This window comes from Lepeophtheirus salmonis, chromosome 6 (genome assembly GCF_016086655.4).
Source record: "Lepeophtheirus salmonis chromosome 6, UVic_Lsal_1.4, whole genome shotgun sequence".
In the NCBI taxonomy this organism is placed as follows: domain Eukaryota; kingdom Metazoa; phylum Arthropoda; class Copepoda; order Siphonostomatoida; family Caligidae; genus Lepeophtheirus; species Lepeophtheirus salmonis.
This window is the reverse complement of record NC_052136.2, coordinates 23,821,377-23,838,301: the sequence shown is the minus strand read 5'-3', so window position 1 is coordinate 23,838,301 and position 16,925 is coordinate 23,821,377. Positions and strand designations below refer to the sequence as shown.

General features: G+C 31.6%; 1 long non-coding RNA gene across 1 annotated transcript; it reads left to right on the top strand.

Moving 5' to 3' along the window:
• Positions 1-15,510: 15,510 nt before the first annotated feature.
• LOC121120738 (uncharacterized) lies at positions 15,511-16,621 on the top strand. Its single transcript, XR_005865185.2, has 2 exons — positions 15,511-16,295; positions 16,363-16,621. It is a non-coding gene; the product is annotated as an uncharacterized lncRNA (long non-coding RNA).
• Positions 16,622-16,925: the final 304 nt, after the last annotated feature.

Sequence of the window (16,925 nt, the reverse complement as noted above, 5' to 3'; positions counted from 1 at the left end):
GATATATTTTTGTTCTTTAAGATTTTAGGGAAGAATCTTCAATTACATTAATCTCAGAAGCTATATTTGAACATAATGGAGATATTCACAACAAGTGGGTGATTTTTGGCACAATGTACGTTTACCATATGCTTACTCTATCCCATGTGCATATATTAATGTATAGAGCGTAGTGCCTTAAAGCTACTTTTATCATTGAGAGGATTTTTTTATAATTCAGCTACATACAAGGGGGGCCAACCCATGATCCTAATAACTTGAGGTTTTTTTCAGAAATAATATTGTGGCCACTTTTTGGAAATTGGGGCCATAAGGACATAAAAGTTCGGGTTTCTCTTCATTCACAAAAAGGCCAGATTTGTTGGAAAAACTTTTAAGTATGCGTATAAATATTTTAATTGATTTTAGTATTTTGATAGGACTTCCAGAAAACACCATAGTAAACATGAAAACATGCAAAGCACAGACATTTTAAAATTATGTCAGATAGTTGAAATCCTTTTATTGTGGCTTCTGAGTGAACATCATGAATAAATTTGTCGAAGCATAGGTTGAAAATTGTTACAGACAGTGGATCCCCTGGCAGACACCCCTTTTATTCTAAATATAATTACACTGGTTTCCATACCTTATGGCTATTCTATTTTTTGCTAAGGTTACGCTGATCATTCGAATGATATAGTCTTCAAAACCCTTTCTGTACAGCGTTTTGATAATATATTCGTGTGATAAAATATCACAGGCCGAGGCGAAATACAGAGCCATTAATTATAAATTTTGCATCTTTATTTTTTTTTAGGAATCAGTATGATATTTCTATCAGACAGGAAATATAGGAAAATATCAGACGCTCATTATCTTTTCGTAAAGTTGTAATAAAATAGGAGCAAATTAAAGTATATATTTTTTGTAAAATTCAAAACCAAAACCATATGGTCCAGGAGTTTTATTGGATTTAGGGGTTTCTCTCATAGCATTTATGATTTCTTATATCGTTAAATGTTTCTCGATTAAATTATTAGCATCTGGAGGAATTGTGAATTTTACAGTCCGCATTACATCTCAGTTCTTTGCAGAAGTATGCAGATCGATGGGTACATCTGGAACATTTTTTTAAGTGCTGGACAATCAAAGCATTGATCCAACTCAGAGAAGAAGGTTTTTATTTCTTAACATACAATTTCAGTAGGATCTTCAGATATTTCTCCACTTGCTAGCATGATTAACAAATTCTTGCTTTTGTTTCTTTTTTCTCTATATTATACCACATTGTAGTCTTAATTTAATCAAGTTTTCGATGTTGTTCATTTTTAATCTGGTTCTAAATGCTAGGTCAGAATCTCAAAATACTTGATCCAGTTTGAATTTTTTTAAACGATCCGACATGTCTTCTTCATTTATATTTTCAATTATATCAATTTTCCTATTCCTATTGGCAGCTTCTCGGGCTTCAGCCTGTCTGTATATAGATTTAATCTTTGATAGCATCTTTTGTACTTCATAGAAGACTTCGCATCCTGTTTTGACATATTATCTCGTGGTCTCAATTATTTTCACGATCTCGTCATTTACTTTGGGTATATCTAATAGCGATGAATTGAGTTTCCAAACTTTTTTATCTCAATAATTTGGGAAATGTATCAAATTAATTTTAATGTACAGTCCCTTATTGTAGGATATATTGGTATCGATTACTTTATATGAAATTACTGATTGCTTTTGAATACCACTGTATAAAAGTAGGTAAATTCTTCAAGACGCGGTTTCGAGGATTTTTCGGAAGAAAAAAAAGTATGGCTACAATCTTTTATGGGTGGATTACGTGTTTCCGTTCTGGGTAGGATTCAAAAATATCAACAAATTTATGAACAATTTCTTTCAGTCTGCTTTCGTCGACTTTTTAAAAGTATTCACTGCAGTAATCCTTAAGTTTTTCATCTTATCTAATTAAAATTTTAATGTTTTTCATTTTCATACCAATGGTCATAATTTCACCCTTAGGTCAAGTTACGTCGGTTTTGTAACATTTCATTAGTCTCTCTAGCCTTAGACGAATGCCCATAGGGACCTTGGTGGAAAAGCAAGAGTATCCAAAGCCATATCGGCCTTGTGTACCAGCGATTTCGTCTTCTATTAGACCATAATTTATAGCTGCTTTGTAAACGGGTAACTGCTTTATATTTACACTGTTGAAAGCAACTTGGCTTTCTGACTCTGTTAAGACCATAACAAAAGTTTCCACACGGAAATTTGCACTAAGGTCAATTTTACTTTGTACGTTTTTGACATTTTCCTCTCTCGTAGAATGGACTTTCGTATAAGATAGGATCTTACCCCTTTCTCAGGTAATTTATTGGAGTTTGGACGCGGGCATTGGCATTTTCTTCCATTTCGAGGGATAAATTATATATGAATATATATATTATACCTATAGTTGATAATATTGTAGAGAAAAACGCGTGCAAGGAGGAGGGGGGGAAAAAGACATATGGTATCATTGTTTAAAATACTGATGTGATTATCATCTGCCTACTTTATTATGATTTTTGAGGGTATAAAGAATGTATTTATTAGCAAAATGTTTAATGGAGATATACTACGTATAATTGACTTCGACGTTTTTTATCCGTTACAGTAGATTTGAAAACGTCACGCTCCATGAAATTGTAATTCATTATGAACCTTATTCTCAGAATAATAGCTATTGAAACGACAAAGTAGAGTATTTCTAAATATATTTGAAGTTCCAAGTTTAAAAAAGAAGGCTTTAATTAATATATTTACATACTAAAAAAAATATACCATCATACATTTATGTTAAATATACAAAATTAAACCATTAAAATCATATAACTATTAATAATAATAAATTAGAAATACAAAATATTGAAATAATAGATTGATCCAGATAATTTTTTTTGTTCAAACATCGGAATTCAGTTAAATATGTCATAACTTTAGGTTGCAATACACAAGCGAGACGTGGAGTTTAATCAAAAAGATAATCACCACTCTTCTTCATGTGGAAGTTGCTATATACAATTGTGCACAGGATAGATATATCTCTACCGATGAAATCTAACTAATTATTAATAAAAAGTAAATGTCAAAATCATAAAATTAGACAATAAATATATTAATAAAAAAATGTTAGAAATAAATTAATCGTAAAGATTTAGAGCAAAAGCTAATTGTGTAGTAATGTCCGGCAATATTACTCCCTATTAAGAGCATCAAAAAAAAGATTTTTCCCCGTTATTTAGGTATGCTTATATAACAACATACTATTATTATGAAGGATATACACAATTGTTAATTATAATGCAACACCCAATGTAACTACCCTCGTTGTTGTGACCATTTAAACAGTTGTTTTTGCCTTTTATGAGTTTTCTGAACATCACTTCTTGGAGCCCATCAACCATAGCTAAGCCTTAAGTGATAAAAAAGTAATAATTATTGACTATGTAATATTGGAAAACCTAATTATCATACCCAAGTCTTAAAGCGAAGTAAGTAGTCTCAGACAAACTAGTTGCAAACCATCCAGAGCTACTACCCCCGTTGTTGTGACCATTTAAGCAGTTGTTTTTCCCTTTACTGAGTTGTGTATCATAATTCTTGATATATTTAGCTAAAATAGAATCATATTTTATGGTTAGATTTAAAAAAAAATTGAATACTTACTGTGAGATAGTACAAAATTCAGAGTTCCATTTCGATATTCGTACATACTTTTTACTGATAACTTGATTGTCATTTGGTGTGGAGGACTCAAAACATTTTTATATGTATTTCTATAAATGACATCAGTAACAACATCCTCCAATAATTTAATGATGGTTCCTTGGGAAGGGATATGTTTACCCTTGTATTTCTCCATAAATTTTTTGAACGTAGATGATGAGCAATGGATAAGGTTATATTACATGCAATAAGCGTCGTTATGAGATCATAGTTAAAGTCTGACTTGATTTATTCATCGTTAAATTGATTTTATAGATGAATATCGATACTCTTATTATGAGATGAGGATAATGAGTGGCGTGTAATTCTAGACAGGGGACTAAAGGCACATTTATATCGACAAATCCGACAAACCATCTGTTTCTCATCTGGTAAGTATTTTCCAAATTCCTAGGCCTCCATTTTCAGAAATCCAGACAAAGGGCGACGTTATTTTTTGCATTTTATTCAGTTCTCTATCGACTATCCCCATCTAATATTATTATATTAATATTGAATAATAAAGGCGGGAATGATAACGTTCATGATTGATAGAAGAAGATGTATATTATTTAATCAATGATACCATAAGTATTTCTTCTCTTCTCCTCGCACGCTTTTCTATTCTTACCAAAATTATCACCCTTAATAATACCTTCTTTGCGTAGATTACCCTCCGAGCAGGAATAAACACGCTAATAGGTATAATATTTGTTTTTGAAGAAGAAGGGAAAAGGAAAAATAAAAATTCGCGAGCGTAGAGTGAAAATAATCAAATCTAAGGAAGGCAGAAGAGACGAAAAAAAACAAAAAAAAACCGAATCAAGTAAATCTTACATGACATCCAACGAATGATAGATTAAAAATGTATGTGTGACGTCAGCTCCAAAGGTAAAAATCCCAAGAGTAGGATTCCTAGGTAGACAATTTCCTCGTAACCATGCTAAATAGGTCACTTTTCACTTTAAAATTTATCACTAGAGGGATCATTTGTGGTTTACACAAATGAATAAAACACTATTCCTTACAAATTATGTTTCTATCATTTCAAAAACTTTTTTTTTTATGTAGAACGACTAAATGTACGTCTCACGCATCAATATAAACGAAATTATGATAAAAAATTATGTTATTTTTAATTTTTGTAAAATCAGTTAAGAAATAAAGTCAGAGCAGAGATGTTTTTTTTTCTCTCTGTTTATTTTTGGTTTACCAACGGTTAGAATAATGAACCAATTTTTGTATAATTTTGTATAATATATTTCCCATCGAATTTATTATGTCGCTTTATATTCAGAGAGCAAATAATCGGTTATATCCCTACGTGTTTTACAAAAAAAAAATCTTATCCTTCACCCCTTTTTATAAATACCTCCCAGGACTGGATAACATTTAACAACAAACTTAATCCTTTCAAGGATTATATGCATAATTTAATAACATAGGGTAGAGTTCTGTGGACATCCGGTCATGATTTTTTAATTTCGAGAAAAAGCTTTTAGTTTGCTATTGTGATGACAAGCGACATATATACATAGTTGGGCACATTCTAAGAAGTATTAGTTATAATAAACTTAAATATGTATATAATATGAATGAGCCTATATATTTAAACAAATATGTGCTTTTTCTTTCTTTAAGTTGGTGAATGAAAATACGAAGAAAAAAATGTAGCAGGGATCATGAATATTTAAAATTTAATTTTACTCTCAAGTAAATTATAAATACCTAGAGGCTTGTACAATGTATGTAGGTAGGTTTATTGTTTCTCACTTCCTCTCTCTGTCTGTATTTGTACAATACCGACACATGTATGTTGTTGCATTTCTTGCCTGTTCACAACCACTTAAGTTAAAACCCATGAAAATAAAATAAACATTTATTATTTATGTAGCTATATGCTACTTATGCATACTTTAGTAATGCAAATTAATTTGTTGACAAAACAGGAGCAAACAATAAAAATACACTAGATCAGTGGCAGGGGAACAGGGGTAAATTACCCCAAATGGTGTAATTTAGAAAATGTTGGGGATATTGGGAGTACTTCTTCCTAGTCTTAAATGAAATAAGTAACATGCCACTACAGCGGGGTTCACAGAGGGTGGTGGGAGGGGCTGGAGCCCCAGTTTAAATTTTCCAAAATAATTATTTTTGTGTGAATAGTGATATGAAGGAGCCTCGAATCCGGATCCACCGGATCCTAAAAAGTCCCAAATCCCTTATGCAAGAATCACTGCTCGTAATGACAGATTGATTAGATCAGGTTCTAGTGGCATTAACTTAAATATGGGTATCAAGTAGGATACATTCGCTCTTGTACTCACTGATGAGATAGTTTCTCCCTTTAGACAGGACAACATGGATTTTGTCGACGTGTTCGACGCAACAATTACCTATAAGCTGCCAATCCTAACCACTCTTATGGGTATGCAAGTTTTTACACAAATAACGTAATTAATTTTTGAAGCCAAACAACACGTCTCAAGATATTGTATAAAATTACTTATAAAATCTCTTAATGGTGTGTTTCAACAGATGTTAAAATGACAGTGAAAGGTGCAAATATGCTTAGCTGTCAAGTCACTAAGAAATTGAAGATCACTGCACTGAATACTATTAGAAGTGTAAAAGATGAAAATATGATAGTTGGTTGGTTATCCCTATTTGGATGAAATTGTGATTATGGGACATCTAAATGCCCACCTACGTCTAAAACTGATAGCTTAAAAAGATACAGTATGATGCTAGGTCCAAGTTATATGTTCAAAATCGAAGTTAATTCTGATGCAATTCCCCAAATTGTTCCTATTTGAGGGCCATAAATAACTCTCTAATTTGATGGTGTTAACCCGCAGTGCTATCAACCTTTTAGACTTTTTTTTCTCTCTTGGCCTCGCCATTCATATATTTTCTGATTTTAAAACAAGAAAGACAAAGATAACCACAAAGTGAAAAAGACAAAGACACAAACAAAATGGAACACGCAAATGGAATAATAAACAGATGCATGTTATAATAACAACTATATGATAAAATACTAGATATTATAAATATTTTAAAACACTCGTGTACAGCTTCACAATGTTTAAAGCTTCACTGTTATCTTTCTCTTTCATTGACCTTAAGGCATACAAAATATACTGTGTTTTTGTTAGGGCAACATAATTTTTTTGACTGACTGTTCTGCTAAAAAAAGTATCGAGTTTGCACGCAAAAGAGTTATTTATAACAGACAGAACGCCATTATATAATATATTTAAAACAGGACATTCCCACAAGAAATGATTAGCAGTCTCCATTAAACTGCAAAAAGGAAATTCTCCACGTTGGTTTTTATAAAATTTAATTCCAACATCCAGGGTCCCAAATAATTTAGGATAGTTAAACCATTTTTCTGTCAAAGTCAGAAGTGTACTTCTAAAGGCTCTAAAAACTTCAAGTATGTTTCTTTTGATTTTTCTTCGTTTCAGATATTCAATAAAAGGGATAGTGTAGGGGATTGGATAAACTTTATCAACAATGATACTGAATTCGTAGCTATCCTCAATCTAAATGGTACAATTGGTCTTTGAATTTCAATTTTTGTGGAAATATAGATTTATTGTGCCGTAAAGGTATTTTGTTTACAAAAGATGGGATATATCAGCGTCAACAACAATACATATGTAATGGGTTCTAACTTTTATTATATATAAAGATTCCTTCACTTGCATCTCCCATTCCAAAGATAGTTCATCACACTTTATGATTTCTTTTGAGCCTTCGCAGAATCCCTCTAGTCTTGCAGAGTAAGTGGAGAGTGTCTTTAAAATTTTGGACACTCCATTGCAGGGATCACTTTTATAATTTTGGCCTTGTTTTATTAGAAACTTCTTGGGATGAATGCTCCATAAATGATCATTATTTCAATGTTGACTGATCCAATAGAGATTCAATGACCTCCATAGAGCTGAAAAATCCATAACTGATAGGCCACCAAATTTCTTGGAGTTGTGTAGTTTTTTATAGATAAATTTATTTTTTTTCTTAATTGAAAAGAAACAACTTTTAACATCACAAATTTTTGTTAAAATACCAGATTGAAAAGGAATAACACGTAAAATATGTATAACTTTAAGTAAAATGTAGGTATTCCATGTTATTGCCTTATCCCACTTATTTAACGTTCATGAATTTAAAAAACTTTACAGCATTCATCAGTTTACAAATGAGATCTTCCTGATTCATATCAACATTTTTTTCTCCTATCTTATCCTAGCAGTTTTATTTTTTCAGTGGTCATACAAATGGGCCATTCGTTTTGAAAAATTTCTTTGTATGGACTTAAAACTTCCCTTTTTTTCTGCATTAATTTCAAGGACAGAGCATAAAGAGTATGTTTTGAAGATTTTGTCACATTTTTAATAGATATTAAAGTTTCAAGTTGAGTCGCAGTAAAAATTAAAGTCAAGTCATCTGCATAACATAAGCATTTTAAAATAGATGATGAAGTGTTGAAAACATTTACTTTTTCATTTTGATGGATATTTTGTATTAAAAGATCGATGCACAAAATAAGAAGTATTTCAGAAGAAGGATCTCCTTGGTGCACGCCTCTTTTGTTGTAAAATAAACATTTTTGTGTTCCATATTGGAAGCATGTTTTAGTTCTGGACAGTATAATCCCAACCATTCGAATAAATAGTCTCCAAAACCCTTCTTGTAAAGGCTCTGAATGATATATTTGTGTGATAGGGTATTTAAAGCTTTTGCAAAATCAATTTCCATTAGCGATACATTATTTTTCAGATTCTAATAGGGTTTGTATAGTAAAAGACACATTGTCCATTATTTTGTCTTTAACGAAAGCATACTTGGCAGTATGTACTACTTTTTTTAGAACTTTACAAAACGTAGGAGAAGATTTTATATATTGCATTTTGTATTGTTAAAAGACGCAGGTTATCTAAATATCTAGGATCTTTCTTGGGTTTTAGAGTTAGAACAATAGAGTTAGATGTAAAACTAGAATAATAATCTCTTGACATAACCTTCTTATAAAAAGAAGAAGAATTGGAGATAATTGTTTTGAATAGTTTTTAATAGAATTCAAAAGTAAATCCAGAGGGGTCAGGTGCTTTATTTAACTTAGCGTTATTGGTAATAGCTGTTTGAATTTCTTCAACACTCATTTGGCATTCAATTACATTGTTGTCTTCTTCAAACACCTTGAGAGAGCTATAAATTTCACAAATAAAGTCATAAACAAAAGTCTGTATTGTTAATTTCACATCTAGATCATTTACTCATTTTTCCACAATCAAAACAACTATACAGTTTTGAATAAAATCTTTCAATTTCAATACATGCAATTTTTGGATTTTCGGAAATTTGGCCATCCTTTTTTAATTTCGAACTATTTTTCTTATCGTTTTTTTTTATTCTATTGTTGTACAACTTGTAATTTTTAGGGTGAAAAGTGTTCAATGCTGTTAAGCTTTAGCCTTACTCTTTACAAAAAGTATTTTTATCTTAGCATAAGTTCAAGTTTTTTCTTTTCTTGTATAGACATTTCTTCATTATAAATGTTCTCCAAAGTATTTAGGCTTCTAATTAATTCTTGTGATTTTGTACTCCATCTTTTCGGTATATTTTTTAAGCTTTTCCTCAAATTCAGATAAAATGGCTCCTTTATTGTTTATAATTGCCTTGTAAATAAATATCGCAATTTGAAGCTTTTTTCATGAAAGTGTGAAAATAATGGACTTTAAAAGGCTTGGAATAAAGATTTGATGGGGTTTGATTGTTAAAAAAAGTCGTGCCATGAAAAAAGCTTCAAATTGCGATATTTCTTGATGAAAGTTTTGTCAATGTACCTTACGGTTAAAAAAACCTCCAGAGGCTATTTTCAGGGGGGTTTGGTGTGCATTTAATTATATTTATAATTTTTTATTAGCACAACAGTAATCTAATAGCATAGAATTTAGCTTCTGGGATTGTTTGTTTTTAATATCCTTTGAAGCAGTGTCAATTGGTACAAAAATGCCTTTGTGGTCAGATTGTTGTGTTTCTATCGCCTTGTATGACTTCAATGCTTCTTTTAAGAAACCTTTAAATAGAACAAGATCTATACGGGATGATACTGGCCTCCAAAAAAATTCCTAAGGAGGAGGGAATATGCATGTAACTCGTGGCTTGGCTACCAGCGTCAAGAAAACCATAGGATGCAATAATTGAGTTAAAAGCTTTAGTAGTTCTAGGATGAGAGTTTTGCGTACGTTTTGTTGAATCCCTACTTACACACTTTGAGCTTGATATTAAATTCCCTGCTATTATAGTAGGTCTGCTTGATATAATGGACAAGAGTTTGGAATTAAAAAGTTCAGGATCATCATTATTCAGACCATATATTCCTATAATATCAATTTGAGTGTCCAAAAATTTTCACATTGCCTTTATGAGGTTTTTGTCTTGCCACCGAAATTCTACATTTGGAGACATTATATTCTTGATCAAAATAGTGACTCCTCTTTTCGGATTCACTAAGTCCCTATTAAAGATGAAAAAGATGCATAACAATCCAGCAAAACAAAATCATTTTCTAAATTACATCGAGTATCACACACTACAATTATGTCAGGGATATTTAGGAATTTCAATAGAAGGGGCAGATTAAATTTCCGTTTCAGACTTTGTAGAGAGTAAACATTAATTGAGAAAATGTATAAATATATATACATATATAGTGTTACTCGGAGGAAGGATTTCTATGATTATGATTTTTTAAATAACTTTTGGGGTTGCTCATTACCTTCTGTCGTCATTTGAAATTCTGAAGCAAGTCTTTTTGTATTGGAGACAGATCTTCATCTACATAGATAATATTTTCTTCAGAAATATTTTAGTAGGTTTTCTTGATGAAATATGACTTTCGATTTTGTCCTTTGGTTGGTCGTTCGATATTACAACTTCCATTTCTTAATTAGTTCCTAATTCCTCAGGTAAACTCATATTGATTTTCTCCACACGTATAGAAATCAAATTCTTACTTAGGAACTTACTTCTTGTATTACTTGGAATAAGTTGTTCCTTCTTCTTGACACTCCCTTGAGGTAATCATTCCTCTTCATACTCATCTTTATCTTCATAGTCCCATTTTCGTGGTCTTTAACCTAAACTGCTTTATCAGATGATTCAGTGAGAACATCTAAAATGTATGATACCTGAGCCTCAGCTTCTTTATCAATAGCACTAACACAGTTGCTGTCAACGTCCTTAAATGTTTCTGAAGATATAGGAACACTTTCATAAGATCAATAGCATTTTTATTTTCGGTGTAGGAATATGCTTGTTTCCAGTTCATTCATTTATCTGGATTATTCCTCCAGACATCTCTATTTTTCGAAGAAGGGCAAATTTTAGGATGATAAAATTTCTATATTCAAAAATCTAAAGCCTTTTGCCGGAGCAGTTAATCCTGGAATGACCAAAATGGAAGCATTTTTGACACGTCTGATGAACTTCACTAAACCTTAAATTAACCATGTTACTACCAACGGGAATAATTAGAGGAATATTCGACGGGTCTCCAGTAACCTCAAAGGTATAATTTGATAATTTTCAAACCTACTTGTAGTTTCTGCACTTTTTTTAGCCTCAAAATCATCTGGGTTATGTTCTGGGTAGGAATTAATAACTTCAGAAAATCTCCCTATCCAATCCCGAAATTTCTTCTCATCAACTCTTTTAAAGGTGCTGACTGCAGTAATTTTATACTTTTTCCCAATATCGAGTGCAATGTTTGCAATTTCTTTTATCCTCATGCATACAGATTTCATTTGACCATTGGAACCTTCCATTTTTGTGACAAAGATTTTTTTAAGCTCTTACAAACGGGGACGCACGTCTGTTGTAGCTTTTGGATAAAAAGATGCATACCCAAACCCATAGCGTAATTGAGCACCAGTTATTTCATCCTCCATAAACCCAAATGAAGAGCGGCATTGTACAGTTGTGGAGGTTTCATGTTAACATTATTAAATACACGATCGTTATCTTCTTCAGTTAAAGAGATAATAATCCTTTCCCACCTAAACGTAGAGCTTAGATTAATTCTTTTAATGGCATCGTTAATATTCTTCTCGCTTTTTGATAATGCTTTTTGATACAGCATTTTAGTCTTAATTAAAGTGAGGTTGTTGTCAGAAGGTCAGTAAGTAGGATTCTCATTCATAATAAATGTTTATCACTACTTTCCTCCTCAATATATTGACAATACATATAAAAATGATATTAATATTAGAAAAGAAGAGAAACACCCTAACTATCTATATACACATGGAACTAATTGCGGATAAAATCTTCAATGCAACCCTGCAGAGAGGGCAAAGTGGATCAAGGTGGATAAACGAAGGAAGAAACACAAAAGATCCAACGTATTCCATATTTTAGGGATTTCTTAAGACAACGTTTGTCTGAAGAGACACAAAGAAATACTTTCGAATCAGACTATGTCAATAAACACTTGACACGTTTAAAAATAAATACATATTTTCATTTTTTTTCAATCTTTTGCGTATGCCAAAGTATTGCCGCCAAAAATTAAAGAGCGCTTGAGTTTTCTTAAAGAATCAGAGACATCCGGAAATACTGAAATTTCTGAAGAAGAGCAAAACACAACAAATCGTTTAAACCACGATGAACTACAACTAAAAGTAAGTTCTAATGCTTCTAAAGTACTAGAAGTAGTTGGGAATAGTAGAAGTCAAGATGTGGATGTTTCAAAAGTAAATGTTACTATCTTTTGTGACAGTTAATCCTGGGAGAGAGGACGAAAAGAAAATAAATCAAAGTCCTGATGTTTCAAAGGATCACAATATTTTGAGGGGTTGTGGTCTTTCGGAAGATCGTGATGCTTAAAAAAAGCAAAAAATCTGGAGTTTCAAATAATTCAGATGATTATAAAAACCAGAATAATGAAAATATATCCGTTCAGCAAAATATGTTTCTGGCAATGGGGATAGATGGGATGTCATTACTCGAGGAAGCTTAAGGACTTAAGGAGCTCTAACGTTGCAGAGAATGCAAAAAATCATTAGTTTGAACTAAATATACACTTAACAATGCAAAATTTGCCGATTATATCAAAGTTCAAATCCCAACTAATATTCCCAAATCAGTGTCTGCCACAGATTGATACATTTCTAAGGCAGAAATAGTATTTTCTATCCAAAACTGTGGCAAAAAAGAAAAATCTCCAGGAACGTCTGGGATTACCTTTGAATTATACAAAATCTTTCCTCAAGAACTTGCGCCTATTATAAAGGACTTATTAGAAGTTATTATTATGGAAGGCGTATATCCGATGTATAGATTTTTTAGTAACCTTAGATCAATAACTCTTCAAAATACTCTGTACAAAATTTTCTCATATTTCATTACTGACCGACTAAGGGAGATACTGCCTGACATATTATATGGCTCTCAACGGGGTTCGTTACAGGGAAAACAATTGAAAATATTATTGCTAATCTTCAAACGGTATTTGAAAATAAAGAGAAGGCTACTATTGTAGGACTTCATTTTAAAAAGACATTTGACACCATTTCTCATCGCCATGTTATAGAAACCTTGAAAGTAAAAGGTTTTGGAGATATTATTGTAGGGGCAATAGCGACTATGCTGTTCAAATCTGTTACAAGGTCTTAAAATGGTACTAATGCTAGGTCTTTAACGTTGACCGAGGATGTAAGCAGGGAGACCCACCGTTGCAGCGATTCTTTTTATTATTGCAGTAGATCCCTTTGTTAGGTCTATGAACAGTAATAGTCTTATACATATGACCACAGTACATGAAGGAAAATCAATTTATGCGTTTGCTTATCATTTTTAGGGGTCCGACAAGCTTAGTAGCGGATTTGGATCCATAATCTACCCACCCCTTCCCTTTTTTATTTATAAAGTCTGGTGCCTAAAACCACTTTTCCAGATCCTTAAGAAGCCCTTATCTATAGGAAACTCAGATATCATTGTATCACCCTGTAAAAAACGATTGGAAAACGTTGAAGTTCTACATAAAAAAACCCATAACCTTGTCTTGTTGATTAAAACTAATTTATTTTTTATAATATATGCATACTAAGATGTGCCCTTGTTATATATTTTAATGCTGTGAAACAATCTTTTGAGGCAAACCCAGACATGTCCTTCAGCAAGTTTGTAGAAAAAAGTCACCAGACCGGTTTACCGTATCAAAAGTTATCAAAGCTGCAGGGGAGAAGTCAAAGAGGTTTGATGAGAGGGCGTTTTTTTACTCAGAAGCATCAACAATTTGGTATGGAGCATTGTAGGTGTATTCCCCTTGAATTTTTATTTAGTTATAGACACACAAGACCTCAGATATGCTGGAGTATAAAATTGGGTGGCAAATAAAAAAACTTGTCCAGTCCGTCAAAGTAACATTAGATACATAAAGTCATCCGAGAATAAAAAAGTAGAAAAGATGATCCGCAGCTACATTTCTCATGTGTTAGCAGCATTCTTGCCTCAATCCTTGAAGGCTGTAATGGCCACCAATGGCGGTCAAGATCAGAAATAGTGTTCTTATTGAATGAATCTCTCCTTCACGTATCCTAGTTTAGTTGACTTTATTCAAGTAAAAATGAAATACAGCTCTCAGGGTTTTGCAATACTCATTAACTACCCAATAAGTGACCCATTTTCTGTCAATCCCAGCTACATAAATTGCATATATAATTTGAAGCATCATATGATGTCATTGTATCGACCTACACAATTTGCATACATACATGACGTCATCAAAATGTCATTTATACAATTTGACTTAACCAGAAAGTTTGATAAAATATTTCCAAACTTCAATCATTTTGATGCTGTATTTGAACTGATAAAGTATCCATTTTTATCCCTACCCAATGTTATATGTAATGTGTAGTTGAATCAATTTGTAAAGCATACAAATTTTGCTAATTCACAATTCAAGTGGATGCATTTTTAATCAAATGATAGACTAAAGAATGTATTTAAGTCATTATCATCTACTGAATAATTCTGGATCGAATCACCACAAGGAGTTAACACAATTGGGTGTTTATGTTTGTTAAATTTTCGCATGGTTCTGTGAGTCTGTTTTCTCTGAGATTAAAGTACTTTTAACTAAATATCGTACTAATTTCACTCATGTAGTCTCGATGTGAACTTTAAAAATATATTTCAAAACTTATAAGCAAATTACAGTAATTAAAGTTACGATATGTGTGAATAAAAATATGATATTAATTACTGTCTGATTAAAATTATACTCAATGTGTCATTAGTGATCTCTTCATCTCATTTTACCTAACACCCAAAAACTGTTCAGAGAACACATTTTTTAAATAACCATTCCACAACAAACAACATGTATCCATTAATTCGCTGTGGGACTAAAATATCCTCGTAATATGTTATGCGTATCAAATTATTGATCTATTTTTTATTTATATTATTAATTAATCATATACTTCCTACTTCTATTTTTTGGGAAGTTCTGAAATTCATTAATATCGAGGTTTCAAAGAATGTTTTTTATGCGTTCTTATTAATTATCTACCTCAACGATAAATATGAAGCAAAAGAGAGAAAAAAGAAAAGTGGGAGAGGTGTTATTTTGTTTGATCATAATTTATTAATCTTGAAATATTAAATTCTCTACAATCTAGAAAGTTTCATATTATTTTTTCAAACTACCATTTTATATTATGAATTCACAGTTGTAAAATATAATGGTACAAAGAAATCAACAAAATCCACTATGATTATTGTAGGTATCATTAGATATCTTCAAAAATTTATTTATTTATTACTATGTTTTTTTAACTTTTTATCCATGTTTTTGAGCCTCAAGAATATAAATATTTATTCTTTTAGTTAGTCCTTAAAGAAAACATCTCTTTCAGCTCTTAAATATGTGAAAAGTAGCCATTTTACAAGTTTGTGCAACAAATTAAAGCTAAAATTAAAATACAAACTTTTCTGAATATTATTTTTCAATAATTTGGTTCTTTAAATATAATAGTTACAATTTAGACTAAATAGACAGTTTTGATGTATTACATCTCATCATTACTCATCTAAAAGGTGAGAGAAGTTAATTAGATATTGATCTTCTTTTTATTAAATATCAACAAGTATGTCTGAGCGCCCGCCCGATAGACCACCAGATCCGTCTGAAGGGAGTAAAGAAGGAACGCTTCGGATACTTTATTTTAAGCATTAAAACAAGTAGTGAAACGAGGATCCACTTGATAAACAGCTGAAAAATGTCATGGTTCACAGATTTTTTTTGTCCGTTAAAGGAACTGTTTAGTTATTGTGTGGAAATATAATTAGGAGGATCGTGGAATAGATTTTAATTTTAGAAGATGCTCATTGAAGGCCCGGAAGACGCAAATTGAATTGTTGAGTATAAGAAGAAAGATATCCTGGGTTGACTTGGACCTTAATGAAGATTAATTATAACTCTTAACTTCCTTTTTGAGGAGCTCAAATTGAGTATCAGTATGCCTCAAACCATTTAGTGTGTCGTGGTAAGAATGAACCGCATTGCATGAGTATCAAAAATAATTTACTCTTTAGTTTTTGTTATATTTTCAGATTCATTAACTTTCTCATTCGTAATGTACTTATTCGTCTTATCCCTTAATGAAGACGAACTTAGAACTCAAAGAAATCATACCTGGATCAGTTTCATCAAATTCATTTATGGGAAGATACTCACATCATACATGTATCGCTATTGGAGATAATTGTCTTATGAACAACCTGCATACTACGTACAAAATCTACAATCCATCAATCTCTAATTATAATAAATAAACAATTTAATCAATAAATTGATAATTGTCAATTTTAATTTCTTTCTTAAGTAATTTCAGTTTACTTCTAATGCTGTTTTCATTTAGTTTTTATTAACTTGAATATTTCATGCAACACTATTTAGTATTTACTGGATCTATTATGAATATATGCATATTAAAACATTATACGATCAAATGTATCACGAGCTGCTGGTATAATATGCTTAATATATAATCTGTAAATAATACTTCGAGTACACTATTAATCAAATTCCATGAGAAGACTTGCTATCGGAAACAAAGATCAGGAATATTGGCAGAGAAAGGGGGAGAGTAGACCACTTCAAGGAAACACGGTAA